Source organism: Cupressus sempervirens, chromosome 6, assembly GCF_028749045.1.
Source record: "Cupressus sempervirens isolate cs-2001-9-10 chromosome 6, ASM2874904v1, whole genome shotgun sequence".
Taxonomy (NCBI): domain Eukaryota; kingdom Viridiplantae; phylum Streptophyta; class Pinopsida; order Cupressales; family Cupressaceae; genus Cupressus; species Cupressus sempervirens.
The window spans coordinates 91,370,248-91,389,337 of NC_143123.1; the positions used below are offsets into that span (position 1 = coordinate 91,370,248).

The following is a 19,090-nucleotide window of genomic DNA, read 5'->3' on the forward strand; positions in this document are numbered from 1 at the left end:
TTTCCTTTTCAAGGTCTTTCTTCTGCCCTTTTGAGGAGCTATTTGCAGGACCTTTCTTAAGGGGTCATTGTTACACTCCCAATCTATGAGATGAACCCTTATTTTCAGATGAAACTAAAACTTCTCTAGCTAAATCTGCCAAAACAATGTCATCCTCTATGAAATTATTTAAAGTCACCTGAGCCACTTGTTGTCCTTGAATAGCTTGAACTAGTTCTAGTTCAAGAGCTGGTACAACCTCCATACTAACCCCAACACTATTAGAAGTGACCACATGTGGGACCCCTTCTTCCAAAGCTAAATTCTTGAGCACCTCAAACTTGTTAAATCCTACATCTATCTATTTATCCTTGAATGGCCTCTTCTGACCTCGTCCTTTAGCCTTAATTTTAACAAATAAAAATCCTTCCTTTTCCTTTCCCTGAGGTTCAACCATCATAGGAGCTTTCCCTTTGTCCTCTTTACCTAGAGGAGGAGGTGTCGAAGAGGGGGAATGAGCTTTCTTACAAACTTCAGAGAAATGTCGTAGGAGATGGCCATACTCATGAAAAAATTGACATCGAAAATGTAGAGATTCATAATCTAACTTTTGAGTCCATGATGAAGATCCCAAACAAATTTCCATCGAATCTGACAAGGGATTATTTAGATCTATCTCAACACAAATCTAGGTAAAAAAAACCACCTTTTTATCAAGGGTTTGTGTAGCAATTGTCGCAGGCTTTCCCAAGAGACTAGCAATTTTGTGTAAAATGTATTCTTGCCAAGTCTCTAGGGAGAGGTGAGGTAAACAAACCCAAATAGGAACTCGAGAAGGCATCTCTTTAGCTGGATTAAAACCTGCATGCCATGGTTTAATAAATAATCCAACCTAATTATAAAAATATGGGCCACCTTCAAAAACTCTATTGCGATCTGCAATATCTGAGAAAATAACCATAAAATAGCTATTTGTGGCAAGCATAATGTCCATATCTCCTTCAATCTGCTAGGAACACTAGATCCAAGCCTCAAGAGTGGACAAAGGAATACGAATACTAAGAAACTTGCAGATTAGAGCATGTCTACTCCAATATGAGACATCTTCTTCTACCAAATCAGGAGGAATGACCAAAATTGGGTGATCCTGTGTTATAGGAAGACACCCATTAACCTTCTTCATATTAGGACTAGCACTCATATAAAATGTATCTTCTTGTTGTGCATGCATGCTTGAAGAGGGCTGATTATGAGCCTTGTCCATGTGAGAAAGATCCACAACTAATGCCATAGAAATCTCTAACATGCAAAGATTGAAACCAGGAAAAAAAAAAACCAGAATAGTTGCCAGCAAACTTTAAAAGTCCCTGTAGATGCCAAACCAAAACAAAACCACTATAATAAACAAAAAACTACTCTGTTGATGAAATGCTTCCACAAAACCCCCGCATGCAAACCTGCAACCAAGCTAGGGCACCTCCATCTCTCCTCACAAACATGCAAGAATCTTCCTTATCCTTTGAAAACCCTCTTTTCAGAAATTGGCTCCTCCAAACCTATGTATTATTTATGTCTTTAATGATATATCCTATTTTTAAATTTTCTAAATATAATATGTAAAGATAAGAAAAATAAAACAAGAGCTCTATGCAAGTCAGAGCTCTGCCTGTTGGCATCATAATGGGGGTTGTAGCTATTAGCATCACAAGGAAAATACATTGGTGTATTTTCTTGGTGACATCAAGATATTAAATTTCTCATTGACCTAATGTTAAGGATGTGCAATATATTTAAAATATAAAAAATGAGTAACCATTTATACCCTTGTAGGATATATGGAGGTAAAAATAATGATTTTTTTTAAAAAATTGACAATTAGACAAGCCCTCTTCGCACATAATGAGGTTCGTAGCATCAATGACCTTTTAAATTTTTAGAAGAATATAAACTCCTTTCTAAAAGATATAAATTTAAGAAAGTTAATAAATTAAAGTATTATATTTGTTTATATGCTTGTAGCCAATTATATATGTATATCTAAGGTGAAATCTATAAATGTGAAATTTAACTATTTTAATTATGAAAAAATAGAAAATTTGATTAATGTAATTAGTGGATGTGAATTGGAGAATTAATATTTATGATTTATGATTTTTTTTGAAAACATGATATAAATATTTGTTTAAGAAAATATATTTAGAAATAAGCATATTAATTAATTAGTAGTAAGAAAAGTCAACTCAATCCACGTATCTAACATTAATTATGATATTTAATTATTTAATTTTAAAATAAAAATATAATTATCAAAAAGCTTACAAATATATAATCTAATTTTATTAGGAAAAAAAATTAAATCTAAAACTAAGCTTGCAACATATTTATTAAAATCGCTACATAAGAAATAACTTATAAATAATATTAAAATTTTAACTCTATTAATCTTTTAGTTTTTAATTTGAGTAAATGAAAACATCATTTTTTAAATTATAAAAAAACTGAGATTATATTTCTCCTAATTTTTTAGAGTTGAAGTATAAAAATTTTGAACTTCAAAAGTTCTATAAAAATATTTGAGAAACATCTATATAGGGATCTGTATTGATTTAATACTATAACTCAAAAAAATATGTTTCTAATTATGGAAGCACTATTACTATGTGCAACTTGTAAAATCAAATTAGTGAGTGTGTTGTAGACAAGAATTGTAAAAAAATCAAAAACATTAATTTCAGTTAAATTTTCTATACATTTTTTAATTGGAAAAATAAGATTTATGCCTAGAAAAAAAGTCTTTGACCAATGAGATTTTTTTTCCCTTAGTTCTATAAATGAATTAAAAAATATAGTCTATAGAACTGTCATGCCCAAAAATTTACAAGGCAAAACACAACCAATTTTATTTTAATTTTTTTTAATTTATTAATTTTTTAATTAAAAATCAATTGTTTATTTTCCCTACTACTTCAATGTATTACCTCCTCCTAACCCTTTTGTCAATAATTAATATTTTAATTTTAATATTTTAAACACTAAGCTAACATGCTTCTAATAACCATTGCTTACGAACCAGAGATCACCACTAGCCTCATACAAGTCTCATTTTTAATCAACTTCTCCTACTTAATTGAAGGGTACCTTGTACTAATTAGAGGAAATATAATTTTTTTTTTTATATACCTTTACATATCATCAAAATGATATACATATAGAATAATATTCTTACATATCCTAACTAACATATTATCCTTCAATGCCATACCTTACTTGTACCTATAAATCATAATTACTCAATTCTTATAGTATGCTACATTCATTGGTCATAGTTGTGGGGAAGATTAATTATAATGATTTAATCTCATATATAGGTATTGAGATATAGAGATAATGTGTAGCACATTCCCAAGCCCAAAATTTGATTATATTACTTATAACTATTATTCCTATGATCATGATAATATCTCCTCACCTAATGTGTCTTAAAAAAAAATCTGCTTAATATAACATAACTATAGATGCTATCATCTAACTTCCTAATCCCATCTCCCTAACCTCTTAACACAAGATTCAATATAAGAGTCTAACCCATAAGTAATTCTAACCATCTTCGTGTGATGTCATATTATTCCTACCACTAAACAATTGCACCATTAAAAAAAAAAATTAACCACTATCCTAGCAATTTACCTTTATCATACAACTATACATGTCTACTACCAACCTTAACTATCATTTAAAATCTCTGCATTCTCCCAAGCGAACTTCTAAGCATTAACACTAATCCCCATACAGTACAGACTTCCGGCACCGGCTACGGTGCAACTTATTTGCACCGTGCCGTTTGCATTTCCGTCACTCCCTAACTCCTCTGACATGCATGCTTCCATCTCTCCCGTACGCTGTAAAAAGTGCTACTACATTGCGGTTATCTAAAAAAACAAACTCTGAACAGTACATTAAATATTTGCAGTTTTAAAAGACTTTTCGTGCTGAACCTAGAGAATATATGAACATATAAAATTTCTAATATTTTAATTTTTATACATTTAAAGAAATAATAAATTATTAAAAAAATATAAAATATTGTTTATGGAAGATAGTGTAACAGAAATATTTAAGTTATTCATTTGAATAAAAGTAGTGTTGTAATATATAAGTATAAAATAGTTTTGTAACTCTAATTTTGGCTATCATTTGAATGTAATTTTGAAGTTAAAATATTGTACTATTAAATAACTTAATGTTTACTTATTGAAATTTAATAATATAATCTTTGCACATAAAATGAAACAAAAAAAATTAGGGGAAATGACCTATACCTTGATGGAGTGAGTATTGAACATGAAATGTCCCATTTAGAGTTTACAATTACTAACAACCTTTTTTTCTACATTTCTTAGTGTGTAATCTTTTTTTAATGTATAGTTCAAAAAGATGGAAACTATATGACAAATTTTAAAAATTAGAAATTTTTAATATAATAATTTAAAAAAATTAATCTGATTTATTTTTTATTCAACTAATCAGTTTTGCAATTAATTAATTACGAAAGTCAATTTAATTTCAAAATTTAATAATGAAATATAAGATGAGTATATTGATTTTATCTAATTTCTTCAATCTTAATTTTTTTAAGTCTATATTATTCTTCGTGAAATAATTTTTATATGGTTAGTGAAATTAAATTGACTTTCATAATTAATTATTTAGATTTAAATAAAACTTATACTATATTTTTTTCTTCAAAATTTTAATGATACTGTCTATTTGTAAAATTGAAAATAATTTAATAATATAATCTTTTAATTTTTCTCTGTTCAAAGATGATATTATTAAATTCAAATAAGTAACCCTTAAGTTATTCAATAGTAAATTATTTAACTTCAAAATTACATTCAAATGATAGCCAAAATTACAGTTATAGAAACTATTTTATACTTATATATTACAACACTACTTTTATATATTATTAAATTTAAAGAGAGTAGTCAAATAATAAATATTTAGTAGTCGAGAAATAAAGAAATAAGAAAGATGAAAGAAGAATGGTAATGATAATAGATAATAAAGTTTGAAGGAAAATAAAATAAAATTAAACATAGAGTATATTTTAATCACCACTTTTGAGGGAGTTTATATAGTGAGTGTCAAATTGTAAATTAGAATGAAACAAAAAGATAAGGGAAAGGACGACTAGGTATTCAACATAAAGGTTGGTAGTAATTGTAAACCCTAATTGGGACATTTCATTGGGTAATTTTTAGTATAATAATTTTAAAAAATTGACTTGATTTACTTTTTTTATTCAACTATTGAGTTTTGTAATTAAGATTAGTTATAACATTGTAAAAGTTACAATTGAGTTGAATTATTCTTTATATATGAAGTTCACTAATATTTGTAATCATTTATTTTTTATTGTTGGCAATGCAACATCTCTAATATCTTATGTAAGTTGTTTATTATTATTGTATTTGTATATATGTAAGTTGTTTATTTTTTAAATTATAAAATCAAGTTTAGGACTTAAAATTTAAAATTTAAGAAAATGAAAGTTCAATTTTTTCAATTTTACAAATAGACGGTATCATTAAAATTTTGAAGAAAAAAATATAGTATCAATTTTTTTTTTCAATTTTACAAATAGACCGTATCAATAAAATTTTGAAGAAAAAAATATAGTAGAAGTTTTATTTAAATCTAACTAATTAATTATGAAAGTCAATTAATTTCACTAACCATGAATTATAGATGAATGAAAAATAAATCAAATTAATTTTTTAAAATTATTATATTGAACTATAGATAAAAAAAAATGATTACATACTAAGAAATGTAGAAAAAAAGGTTGGGAGTAATTGTAAACCCTAAATGGGACTTTTTTGTTCAATACTCACTCTGTCAAGGTATAGGTCATTTCCCCAATTTTTTTTGTTTCATTCTAATTTAAAATTTGACATTCACCATATAAACTCCCTCAAAATTAGTGATTAAAATATACTTATGTTTTTAAAATAGATATTTTTTTGTTTCAACCTTTATCATCTATTATCATTACCATTCTTCCTTCATCTTTCTTATTTATTTATTTCCTAATTACTATATATTCATTATTTGATTACTCTCTTTAAATTTACTAATACAATCTTTTAATTTTTCTATGTGTAAAGATTATATTATTAAATTCAAATAAGTAAACATTAAGTTATTAAATAGTAAATTATTAAACTTCAAAATTACATTCAAATGATAGCCAAAATTAGAGTTATGGAAACTATTTTATACTTATATATTACAACACTACTTTTATTCAAATGAATAACTTCAATATTTCTATCACTCTTAAATTAATAGTTAAAAATCTATCTTACACTATCTTCCATAAACAATATTTTATATTTTTTTAATAATTTATTATTTCTTTAAATGTATAAAAATTAAAATATTAGAAATTTTATATGTTCATATATTCTCTAGGTTCAGCACGAAAAGTCCTTTAAAACTGCAAATATTTAATGTACTGTTCAGAGTTTGTTTTTTTGGATAACCGCAATGTAGTAGCACTTTTTACAGTGTACGGGAGAGATGGAAGCATGCATGTCAGAGGAGTTAGGGAGTAACGGAAATGCAAACGGCACAGTGCAAATAAGTTGCACCGTAGCCGGTGCCAAGAGGTGGGGTAAGGTAAGGATGCCCAGTGGGGACCACTGTCCACTTGGGAAGTTTGGAACATGGTCTCCCTTCCCTATGCAAAATGGGCGCCTATGTATAAGTTATAGATATATGTTAGTGCATTTATGTTTTTAAGTCTTATTTATTTATTCATTTTGTTTGTACCATCTTATGATTAGATCATATGTGTCCCTTCTAAGGAATCCCATGACTCTTTTTGGAAACAATTTTAGGAGACCTATTATTATTCATCTTATATTTTAACCCCTAAATTTATTGGCTCTAACTAGGAGTATCAAAGCATATTCCCTTATTATTTTATTGGCTTGTAATTGGAATGGGATTTAGTTGTCCCTCCCATACAATTTCCAAAGGGTGGAAGTGTAGCTACAAGATGATTTTCACTATCAGTTTAACACATTTCTTTCCTTGCTCATATTAAGAGATCTTGTTTATTGATCTGATTTTGACCTCCTTACCAATTTTTAATTTGCAAGTTTTGTTGTTACTAAGGCATCTATCACATCTAAGGATCTATTTGAACTTGAAAGCAAATAAATCAATTTCCATGTATATGCAATAAACTATCAGAATATGAAACTTTCTTTTCATTGTATCTAATGCATGATATATGATTTCACATTTCAATCACCTATGTTTTCGAATTGAGCCAACCATATCAATAAGGTTCTACAACAACCATGAAATGTTTCTACCAATTGATTTATATACCAACATGAGGAAGAATGTCTCATTATTTAACTTCTCCATATTACATCAAATCACAAAATATGAAACTTACAACAATTTTGCTCAATCTACCTTGCATAGTTGATACTAGGATTATCCTATATGAAGATCTCATAAGATTTAGCTTTATCTAAATGCATAAATCCTCATAAGTGTAAAAGCTTGATCATCAACTTTTAACATACCCTTCCTTACAATGAATGTTTACATACAAAGGCAACTATATACAATCTTTCTCACTTTACACAACCACCACAATGTACATAAGAAGTAAATCTCATTTTTACTTTACAATGAAACAACAAAGGAACTCAACATCCCAACACATTAGGGAGTAACATAGGAGGGATTAGTTCTTGACTATCAACATTGCCAAGAGTGAAACCTTAATATCTTCATAGGAACCATACTTTCAAAACCTGCAAAACAACACAAACTTGGAACCATGGAGGCTCACCTCCCATCCTAGGCTTCTATGAAGCCACCCACCGAGCAGGGGAAACAAGAATCAAATAGGTTACACACATACATCACTAAACATTGCATGAATCACTACACAAAACACAAACAACTTCCTCCCACGGCTTGCACAATGATTCACCATTGGAATCATAAAACGTTGGGTGAAGGTGGGCTCTTCAAGGAGGAAAATTTCTAACAACATAAATATCATATTGCCAATGCATTTTGCCTCTCAAGGCCACCACAACATAAACAACATATTCCCACTGCATTGCCTCTCAAGGCCTTCAAAACAACCATCTTCTCCTCATCCACCAAACCTCCTTATACCTCCCAACAACAAGATTCATGGCCATGATGGAGCCCATGCTCCATGATAATAACAAACCTCATCATGAGGTAAAAGAAAAAGATTTCTTTCTCACCTGCAATGTCAAGCCCAACTTGTGCCCTTCACCCAAGGCTTCTTTGCTCTCCCAAGGGTGAGTGAAGCCTTCACACCCATAATCACAATCAACACTCACATTCAAACTAGAAACCACAACAAAACAAAACCAAGAAAGGATCTCCAAAAGCACAAAGAACATTCACTTCTTCCCAACACAATGACAAGCTCACAACACAAGATTGACAATGTAATGCATACTTCATTGATAACTTTTCACATTTTCAAATTTTCTTGTCCATACTAAAGAAAAGGAATAAAGGAACATGTTTGAGCCACCAACCGTGGTCCAAGCTAGGGTAAGGATAGTTGTAGTAGAGCTCCCTTGATCTGCCTCCAATACTTAGCTGTCTCTAAAATTAGAAAGTGGGTGAATACCCCCCTAGTTTGTCCAAGGCCCTCTAATAAGGCCTTCACACTAGCTATTTTTAGCAAAAACACTAAGCCACTTTCTCTTACAAACTTGTCTCCTCTAACTTTTCTATTTTTGACTTAGTGGGAACATGGGGAAAACACATAATGACAACTCCAAATTCGAATTGATGGAAGAATGCATGGGTAAAGGGGCTCCCTAGGCTATCTAGGCACTCACATGATCAAAATTAGGTCCCTAACATGATGTACTATCATATAGGTAACTTATTTTCACCTAAAAGACACTTTGGGACCACCTAATGACCCCTCAAAACCCTAGGCAAATCCAAATTCGAATTTCCTATGATGGTGACCCATCCTACCCCTTGTCAAGTGGGTTTGCTAATTCATTAAGAAGGTAATTAATTTTTGGGTAAAACTCCATCACAATCAAAACCCTAGATGACATGTTTGTTGCACACAAAATTCACAAGTGTCAAGTGACACATAAAAATACATTTTACATCACCATGACATGCCCCCTAATGCATCTTTACAATTAAACATTCCCATGAGCAAGAAACTTCACATTTACGAAGGAAAAAATACTTTCACAACGAGGCTTTTGAATCTTCCAAAGATTTGCCTTGGTTAAATTATGTTCACATAGGTTTGGAACTAGTTTCCCCGAAGAATTTCCATGGTTCCACTTCCTGCACATTCAACTCGAGCATCAGTAGTCCAAGGAGGTTACAAAAATAAATATCATAATTGCATATAATTTCAAATGTTACGTAATCTTAAATTCAAATAAATTATTCAAAATGTAAGAATATTAGGATCTACATATTATAAATCATCAAAATCAAATCAACATCTGTCTATGTATCGCATTAAATCATCATGATCAGATTAACATTTATTTTCATATTACATTAAGTCATAATTAATAAATTATCATTTATTTGCATTTAAATCATAAATCAACATGTAAAAATATTACATCCTACAATATCCATTCCTATCATAGTAGTCAAATTCATTAGTCATCAATATGATTTATCAACAAATCGAGCCTGATATAAAAGTGTGTCAAGTGCTATTTTGGGATCAAAGTGGGGCCTTGCGCCACATTTTATCCTTTTAGATAAATTATCCCTCACAAAATTACTTAAGTAGTCAATCATCATAGAGAGGTAAGCATAATAGAGTTAAAATCATAACTCATAGAAACACTTAACTAGCTAGGATGTAACATAATGATGTTAACATATGTTCGAATTCAATCATCAAGTGAAAGGACTACATCCTATGTTTTCAATATACTTTGAATAATAAACACTAGCATTTTATTACCATCCAATATTCTTACCTTGCAACACTTGTTCGTCTAATGGAATTTCCATATACAATTTGTAATGATTCTCTTTTTTCTTTCTTTTTGCCCAAGTAACCATATGCATATTCATACAAGTAAACATTATCTAGGAAAATTTTAGCATTTGGTTACTGTCTTTATATTATTAATTCATAGCTTCCATAATGGTATAAATCAACACCTTTCTAAGGAAACTCCCTCGTGAACTCATATGTATCCAGAAATGACTATAGAGTACCTAAAATCTAATTTAAATTATGGCATCTCATCATCATAGTATGGGTTCGATTGCCATTTCCCAAAACATTTATTCAGAGATAAATCAATTAGGATAAATGTTCATAAGACACACATAAACCTAAGTGGAGAATATAGTTTTAAAATATGTTTGATTATTACATACATAAAATTAGGTCCTTAGTACATTTTATAATTACAAACACTACTGAAATATGACATTTTCCTTCTAAGTCTTGAATATCCAAATCCCGAATATCTACAAAGCAAGTAGACTTACCATTTCTTCAAAATTCAAATTTTCTAACTGAAATGATTTAGAACATGAAATGAAAATCATTAATCTAATCAATTAGGTCCTAATGGGCGAGTCATTGAAATGCATATATTATAATGATAAAACCTTATAGTCTCAAAAGTGCACCAAAATGTTGAACTAGAAGTATCACAATACAAATGTGTCATCTATGCCATGACGGTCTGGGTGAGGCCTCACAAGAACTTTAGGAATATAATCCTTGCTGAAAAGGAAAGAGAAAAAAGATTGGGGTCAAACAAAAATGGATCAACATTTGAATTTTTTTATATTTAGAAATAGATCAATTAATTACAATAGTAAACATGTGTTAGAAGATTAGATAATATGTTCATAATAAGAATTATAAACTATTAGACCCGCTCAACTATTAGTTTCTCTCACATGCATATTTTTTTTCTAATTAACTTAATGAGTTTGCTAATGTGAACGAAGGGAAAAAGTAATAGACTGCAGACATCTCATTTAATCACTGATTCCCAACTCGAATCGCTTCTCCTAATGAAATCCAATCCCTATTCGTGCAAGGGTCTCTCTGATAAAGCATTTTGGATTTAGTCTCTTAGATGCTTCCACGAAATGACTGATACCACTTTATTCTTTCAATGGAATCATTCATTAAATGTTTCGACGAAGGATCCTAATCACTATTTCTCCTTTGTTCATCAAATTTCTAAGCATCTTCTTTCCTGGACTCGATCCGCCTTTCGTACCGAAAGGTGCCTTTGCTATTTCCCAAGCATTTTGCTCGCTCTTCTTTTCCCTGTTGCTTCCAGGAAACGACTGAACCCACCTATTTAATTCCTTTACCCTCCTTGCTCTTCCACATACACTAATCTTCTGCAACCAAACCCTACCCGTCCTACTCTTTCTTTCTATTTTGTAAACTACCTACTCTTTCATTTTATTATTTAAAGGGTTTTTCAGCCTTTGAACTGGTATCAATGGCTTATTCTTCATCATCTCACCAGCAAAATCAGAGATTTAATGCTTTCTCTGGAATAGAACCTGATGATAAAAGAAGAAAGGCCTCTGAATCTTCAACACTGTCTGATGTGTTCATCAATCACAGAGGCCCTGATGTCAAACATGGTCTTGCTACCCAGCTTTACAACTCCCTTAAGGAGGTAGGCATCCGAGCATTTCTTGATTCAGAAGAGAAAGAACTTGGAGAGTCGTTTCCATCTACCATTCAGACTGCAATTAAATCTGCAAAAGTGCATATCGCCATTTTCTCTAAAAGATATGCAGAGTCACCGTGGTGTCTGGCTGAGCTGGTTCTAATGTCACAAACCAAGGCCAAGATTATTCCCGTGTTTTATCAAGTGAAGCCGTCAGATCTGCGGTTTATAGAAAAGGGCGAGTATGCCAAATCATTCACTGAATTTGAAAATAAGAGGAGGTACTTGGAGAAGCTTCCAGAGTGGAAGGAAGCACTTCAATCCCTTTCATTTGTGGCTGGCGATGAATTCAACGGGTAAGATTTTTGTGGTTTCTGTTGGTAGGAGTTTATTTCTCCATCCTTAACAGTTGTGAATGCATGTAGCAATTAGAAATTTAGGAATATCCGACAAGAATAAAGCACGATTAGCAGTTAAGGTTTTGGATCTTTTGAAGTCAAGAAACTTCTGGATGCATGTAATACGATGTGCACTCATTCTATAGATGAATGTAATTGAAATCAGGTCTAGGTGTGTGGAATAAAAGGAAATTGTTTTCTGCTTCAGCAGAGTTGTGTGCGCGTTTTATTCTTTTGAATTGTGTATGCTCTGTTTTGAACTTGTCTTGCCGTGTTCTCACAGCTCCCAGTTTCGGCAGTTATTTTCTTAGTGATTATTTTTCAATTTCAAAATTAGTTAACTATTTTCTCATGCTTTCTTTTTCATTTTCTGGTTAATTTTCAGTGACTACAAAAACATAATAGCAGCAGTGCAAAAAGAAGTACAAAAGAAAACATCTTTACATGTTGCCACATTTCCAGTAGGTCTTGACAACCTTGTAGAAGATTTTCAGAGGCGGTGCCTTAATGATCTTGTACAGGATTTTGAAAATCAATGTGGACTTGAAGAAGGGAAGTATAAGTCTAAGGTTGTTGGGATTTTTGGCATGGGCGGATGCGGCAAGACAACGCTTGCCAAAGAGTTGTTCAATCGAAGGAGCTCAAATTACTGTAGAGCAAGTTTTTTCTTTGATGTGCGAGAAGCGCACGTGACAGGCTGATTACCTTCTTTGCAAGGTAAGCTTCTCAGAGATCTCTTTGAGAATCAATATCTCAGTCCTACAAGTACAGAGGAAGGAATGGGTTATCTCAAAGATCATTTGCAAAGAAGCCCCGATGTAAGCTTTCTCATTGTTGTAGATGACATCGATCATGTGGAGCAACTAAATGTTCTAATGATCAATGACATCTTAAATAAATTTTCCAAAACACTGATTATTATCACAACTCGTGATGTTGGGGTGCTTATAAGGGCAGGGATTACTGATGGTTATAATCTGAAAGGAATGGATAGAAATAATGGGACAGAAATCTTTTGTTGGCATGCCTTCAACCAACCTCATCCATCCAATGGGTATGAGATGCTCGTTGATGCCTTTGTAGACGTGTGCGGAGGGTTGCCTTTGTCTCTCCAAGTTCTGGGCCGACATGTTCACGGTAAACCTTACAGGTTCTGGAGCTCAGCGTTAATTCAAGCGCGAAAAACACTACCTCAGGATGTAAAGCACAGTCTAAAAATAAGTTTTGACAGTTTGAGTGGTGACGAAAAACAGATTTTTATGGATATTGCCTGTTTTTTTATTGGCAAGAGAAAGTGTATAGCTGAAAGAGTATGGGAGGGTTCAGGTTGGGACGCTCAACATTCACTGGAAATGCTCAAAGATAAGTGCCTTGTAGAGGAGACAGAGAATTGGGGATTGAGAATGCATGACCACCTGAGGGACTTAGGAAGAGAAATGGCATCGGAGCTTAGCACTCCTCTTCGCTCGTGGCGTCCTCAAGATCTCCAATATTTGGTATGCTTTTAACTCTTCCAGTTTTCTCCTTCGTGTTGTGATATTGCAAATTTTATCATATCTGTATTAATTTGAGCTGCTTGTGTGCATGTAGGAATCAATGGGTTTGAAAAATATCCTGGCAAAAATCGATCTCAGGTGTTTCCATTCCATGTACGATAAATCTATGGATTGTCACGTTACATTCTTTTTGGGTCAACCAGATATTTGTGTTGAGAGGACAGCTTCCGTACTATGGCTCGAGCTGAAGGGCACACAACCGCTTGAGTTTCAGGACGTTCCTTCATGGCTCTCTCTACAATATGTGCAGTTTATTAAAATCCAAAATGGACTACTCAAAACATCGTGGGATAATCGCATACAGGTATTTTGATATTTTCATTCTATAACCAAATATCCTTAACCGATATGGTGCAATTCATTTCTTTGTGATCATTTCCGGCCTTTTATTACAATCACTGAGAACTTCAAACAAATGAATCTTGAACTTCAGGCACCCTCCCAGTTGAAAGAACTTCAGATTTGCTTTTGCTTAAAGCTTGAGAAGCTAAGTCTTGCACATCTGAGTTGCCTGAAAGAAATTACAATTGAACACTGTTATCGTTTGAAAAGTGTGTTAGGAATAAATAATCTTACAAAGCTGGCACAATTAAATATTAGTGGATGTCCAGAGCTTGAGGAGCTGAGTCTTGGCCATCTGAGCTGTCTGGAAAGCATCACAATTGAATGCTGTAGTCATTTGAAAGCTGTGTCAGGAGATCTTATAAAGCTTGTACAGTTGAATATTAGGGAGTGCCCAGAGCTTGAGGAACTGAGACTTGAACATCTAATCTACCTAGAAAAACTCTCAATTGAGAAGTGTAGTCAATTTGGAAATGTGTCAGGAATATCAGATCTTATAAAGCTTGTACAGTTGAATATTAGGGAGTGCCCAGAGCTTGAGGAACTGAGACTTGAACATCTAATCTACCTAGAAAAACTCTCAATTGAGAAGTGTAGTCAATTTGGAAATGTGTCAGGAATATCAGATCTTATAAAGCTTGTACAGTTGAATATTAGGGAATGCCCAGAGCTTGAGGAACTAAGGCTTGAACATCTGAGCTGTCTGGAAAGCATCACAATTGAATACGGTAGTCATTTGAAAGCTGTGTCAGGAATATCAGATCTTATAAAGCTTGTACAGTTGAATATTAGGGAGTGCCCAGAGCTTGAGGAGCTGAGTCTTGGCCATCTGAGCTGTCTGGAAAGCATCCCAATTGAACACTGTAGTCATTTGAAAGCTGTGTCAGGAGATCTTATAAAGCTTGTACAGTTGAATATTAGGGAGTGCCCAGAGCTTGAGGAACTGAGACTTGAACATCTGAGCTGTCTGAAATATATCACAATTGAATACTGTAGTCATTAGAAAGCTGTGTCAGGAATATCAGATCTTATAAAGGTTGTACAGTTGAATATTAGAGACTGCCCAGAGCTTGAGGAACTAATTAATTGCCAGAGTTTGAAAACTGTGTCAGGTAGTCTGGAGATTGCAGAGTTGCGAGTCAGAAACTGTACCGAGCTAGAGGAGCTGCCAAGATTTTCCATCCTGAGCTGCATGGAGAAAATTAGCATTGCATCTTGTCGAAAGTTAAAGCTGCAGAACATTATATTGCAAACAAGTCTGACCAGTCTGTCTGTAAAAAAATTGCTCAGATTTGCAAAGGGTATCAACAACCGGGGATCTTACAATGCTCACAAAGTTTTACATTGAGGACTGTCCCGAGCTTGTGGAGTTGCCGAATTTTTCCAGTCTGGGCTGCATGAAGTATATTAACATTGCATCTTGTGGAAAGTTAAAAAACACTGTGCTGCCAAAAAGGCTCTTCTTGAAGGAAATTGTGATTGACTCTTCTGAGAAGCTGCAGAACATGGCAGATATTGATGAGTTGCATGTAGAAAAATATATGAGACTCTGTTATTGCAGCAATACAGTAATACGGAATTGCATGGATAAGTTAAAGGTAATAATATCGACACTCATTTTTTACAGGCAATCATAAATCTAATTTTGATACATTTTTTAAAATTTTCATATTGAAATTCAGCTTTGTTTTGGCCATTAGTTCTTTCTAAGTTAGCGTTATATTTTGACAAATGGGCTGTAGCTTAGCTGATAAAAAATCTGCGTGGAGTATTTTGTCTTTTATTTCAGAATGTCCCGTGGCACGGCGTTGTGATTGGAAGAGCAGTGGATGGAGCGGAGTCAATTTTAAACGAATATTTGTTCACTGGTGCTGACACAGTCACTGGCATTGTCAAATTTGATGCCAAGAACATTGAAGACAGGAACACTTACAATGAAAAATGGGAGGGATTGACTGCTATTTTATGCTGCGTAATTGTGGTTGATAGCTCTGCCTTCTTAGAGGATATAAACAATCACCTATCTTACTATAGCGTTAGTTTTGACATTTCTTTGCGTACCGGGGAATGGATAATTACAGTCATAGGACATAGTGATTTGGGGTTAATTTCTTGGATTTTAAAGAGGCATGGAATTATGAAGAAGGGTTTTCAGATAGGTCTGAGAAAAGATGAAGAGTGGAAAATTATGCATATTTTATATAGAATTGTTGATAGACTACATCAGTTATGAATGGAAATTTTTAAGTTATATTATTCTTGAATAAAATTTTCTGAAATGTATTTTTGTGTAAAGAAATAATGTAATTTAGTAATTTGAATATGAAGGATATTTCTTTCTTATATCTTTATGGAAATTCATTTAGCTATAAGAAAACAAACTTTAAGAGTGAGCCTGGTTTTGTCTTCGAATTACATTTATTAATGAAATATGAGAAAATAAAATTTAAGAGTATTATTCCTCTTCAATAATATAGTTCAATAAGAGATTCAATTATTTGAATATACAAGTGTAGATACATTGAAGTGGTTGGATTGTATGTTTTCCCAAGCATTATCTTCACTCTTCTTTTCCCTATCTTTAATTTCTTTACACTTGCTCTTTCACATACATACATCTTCTGCAACAAAACCCTACCCGTCTTGCTCTTTTTTCCTATCTTGTAAACTACTTGTCCTACTCTTTCATATTATTATTTAAAGGGTTTTTCAGTGTCTAAACTGGTATCAATGGCTGCTTTTTCATCATCTCACCAGAAAAATTAAGGATTTAATGCTTTCTCTAGAATGAAACTTGAAGGCAAAAGAAGAAAGGTCTCTGACTCTTCAACATTGTTTGATATGTGTTGCCCCACTTTTTGCTTTCTAACCTATTGGCAATAGCTAGTTTTGTGTAATAGATGAAGTGAGTCTAGTCCTCATTTTGTGTGAGTCTAGGTCTAGGTCCTAAAAGGCTAGGTGATCTTTATTGGATCTTCCCATTTTGCCTTCTCTTTCACTATAGTCGGGTGGGTGTTTGTTTTACCTTGTGATTGGTTGGGTAAGTTAGTACCTAATCCAACAGAGATCAAATTTACTCATTGCAGATCATATGTGTGCTCTATTTTCTCATGATGTATCATCTCTTGATAAAATGGGTGTTTGCAAAAATTCAGAAATTGTCTTCTCCTCTATGGGTTTTAAACCCACGAAGGCAATTTCCCTCAAAAGATCATTTTGAGACGTATATAACTCAAGAAGTTCCAAAAGGTGCAAAATTTCATAGCAAATCAATGTTTGAATCCAAGATAAGATTCCTAAACATTATTCAGATTCATTATTACTCAAATATTCAGCCTTGGTGAAAAACCTAAAATTGTCTTCTCTTCGGCGGGTTTCCAACCCATGAAGATAGTTTTAAAGTAGCTTGAGATGGAAAACAAGATGTTAAATGGTACTCAAATAGGTCCTAGCACCTTAACTAAGCATTCCCAAATACCAAAAATGCAATTGTCAAAGATTCGACCTAGAGGAAGCATTGGCAAAAAAATGGAAATTATCTTCTCCTTAGTGGGTTTCCAACCCATGAAGATAGTTTTTCGATTATTCAAGAAAGATCAAGCCAATGATTAGGTTTGGCACCCGTACTAGATTTAGTGTATGCCAGAATGATATTAGAATGGATTGAACCATTATGGAAAGAAGATATAATTAGAATCTCACTTGGCATATTTTCCCCAATAGGGTACCCCAATGGTAACTTTCTAAAACTTAAGGAAAACTAGAAAAGTAAGTAATGAGCTTATAGAAAGTTACAGTTGAGCTCAACAAAACAGTGAAAAGACCCCTAAATGTCCATTGAGCTTTTGCATTTACTATCCAATTGGTATTTCCTTAAATTTCATCTGTGTGGTGTGAATACTGAAGAATAAAGGATGAATCAAGGCTCTCATATAAAGATGCACAAGCAACTGAATGAGTTACACCTGTTCTTTGATTTCTCATTGTATCAATATGCATATCTTTTGAAAATTCTGTGACTATTGCATTTGTTGTCTCATTCAATCTTTCAATTCAAAATCTTATTCATGAACTCATGGCAACCAAGTTCGTAGGTTTTGATGGTTTGACTAGGATCAAGTCCTAATTGCAAAATTTCACAGACACATCCCTCTGCTTCTATGACATGGAAGACTTCTAAAGGAGAGTGAAATCTAAACAAATTTACCCCATTATTGAGAAACTCTATGGATGTAGTTTAGTTGAGGCCCCTAGTTTTCTGATTGCAATCCAAGCCCCGAAGCAAATTTACAAATGCATTCATCACTACAACTCAGAAACAAAGTGAATTGTTCTACCTAATGATACAGTATTAATCTCAATTGATAGGAAAATAGTGGTGAATTGCCTTCATGTGCTAGAGTGGGAGGAGTTCTTTGACTTAACCTTTGGTAGAGCCATCTTAGAATTCTTAGCAAAGAAGATGATCTAGAGGAAGGAAATCATGAGGACATGGTTCCAGAAGCCACATAGTGATAAGAGCAAAGCTCCCAAAACTTTGTTCAAAACCAACCTTAACCCAGAAATCATTGATATTTTGGTTCTTCTGCATAGATTGAAAGGTGAGGTAGAAGCCTTAAATTTTGTTGAACAATATTTCTTTCTCATTCAAGTCATATGCTCGGATACCTAGTACATTGGGGGGCAAGAGGTAAGCGAAATTATGTCCAATGCTCTCTAGGTAGCGAAGCTTTACAATACATTCTACATGCCTTTCTTCCTGATTAACATGCTAGCCTCATTGCAATTTTAGCCCAGCCTTCCAAGATTAGAGAATTTCCCTGATGATGTTATGTCTTATGAGTTTTATCCATATCTCCAATTACAAAATAGTTATGTAGATTATGTTAAGGTGAATGATGTGTTTACCATAAGGATTTGCAGGGAACTACAAGGATGCCTAGAAAGGAGATTCAACCTAGAAGCCATGGTCACCATCAGTAAGTTTGGATGTTACTTTATTTAATTCTCATCATTTTCTTATTTGCATCTTGCAACATTTGATGGCTTTCCCTTGAAGCTACTAAGGTATCCAAGTGAC

The 19,090-nt window shown here is 32.8% G+C and overlaps 1 pseudogene across 1 annotated transcript; it reads left to right on the plus strand.

Moving 5' to 3' along the window:
- The first annotated feature begins 11,411 nt into the window (after positions 1-11,411).
- On the plus strand, positions 11,412-16,279 carry LOC149551346 (disease resistance protein TAO1-like; annotated as a pseudogene). The gene is made up of 6 exons (XR_016352732.1): positions 11,412-12,070; positions 12,498-13,608; positions 13,703-13,972; positions 14,102-15,198; positions 15,470-15,608; positions 15,800-16,279. The product of XR_016352732.1 is annotated as a disease resistance protein TAO1-like (transcript).
- Positions 16,280-19,090: the final 2,811 nt, after the last annotated feature.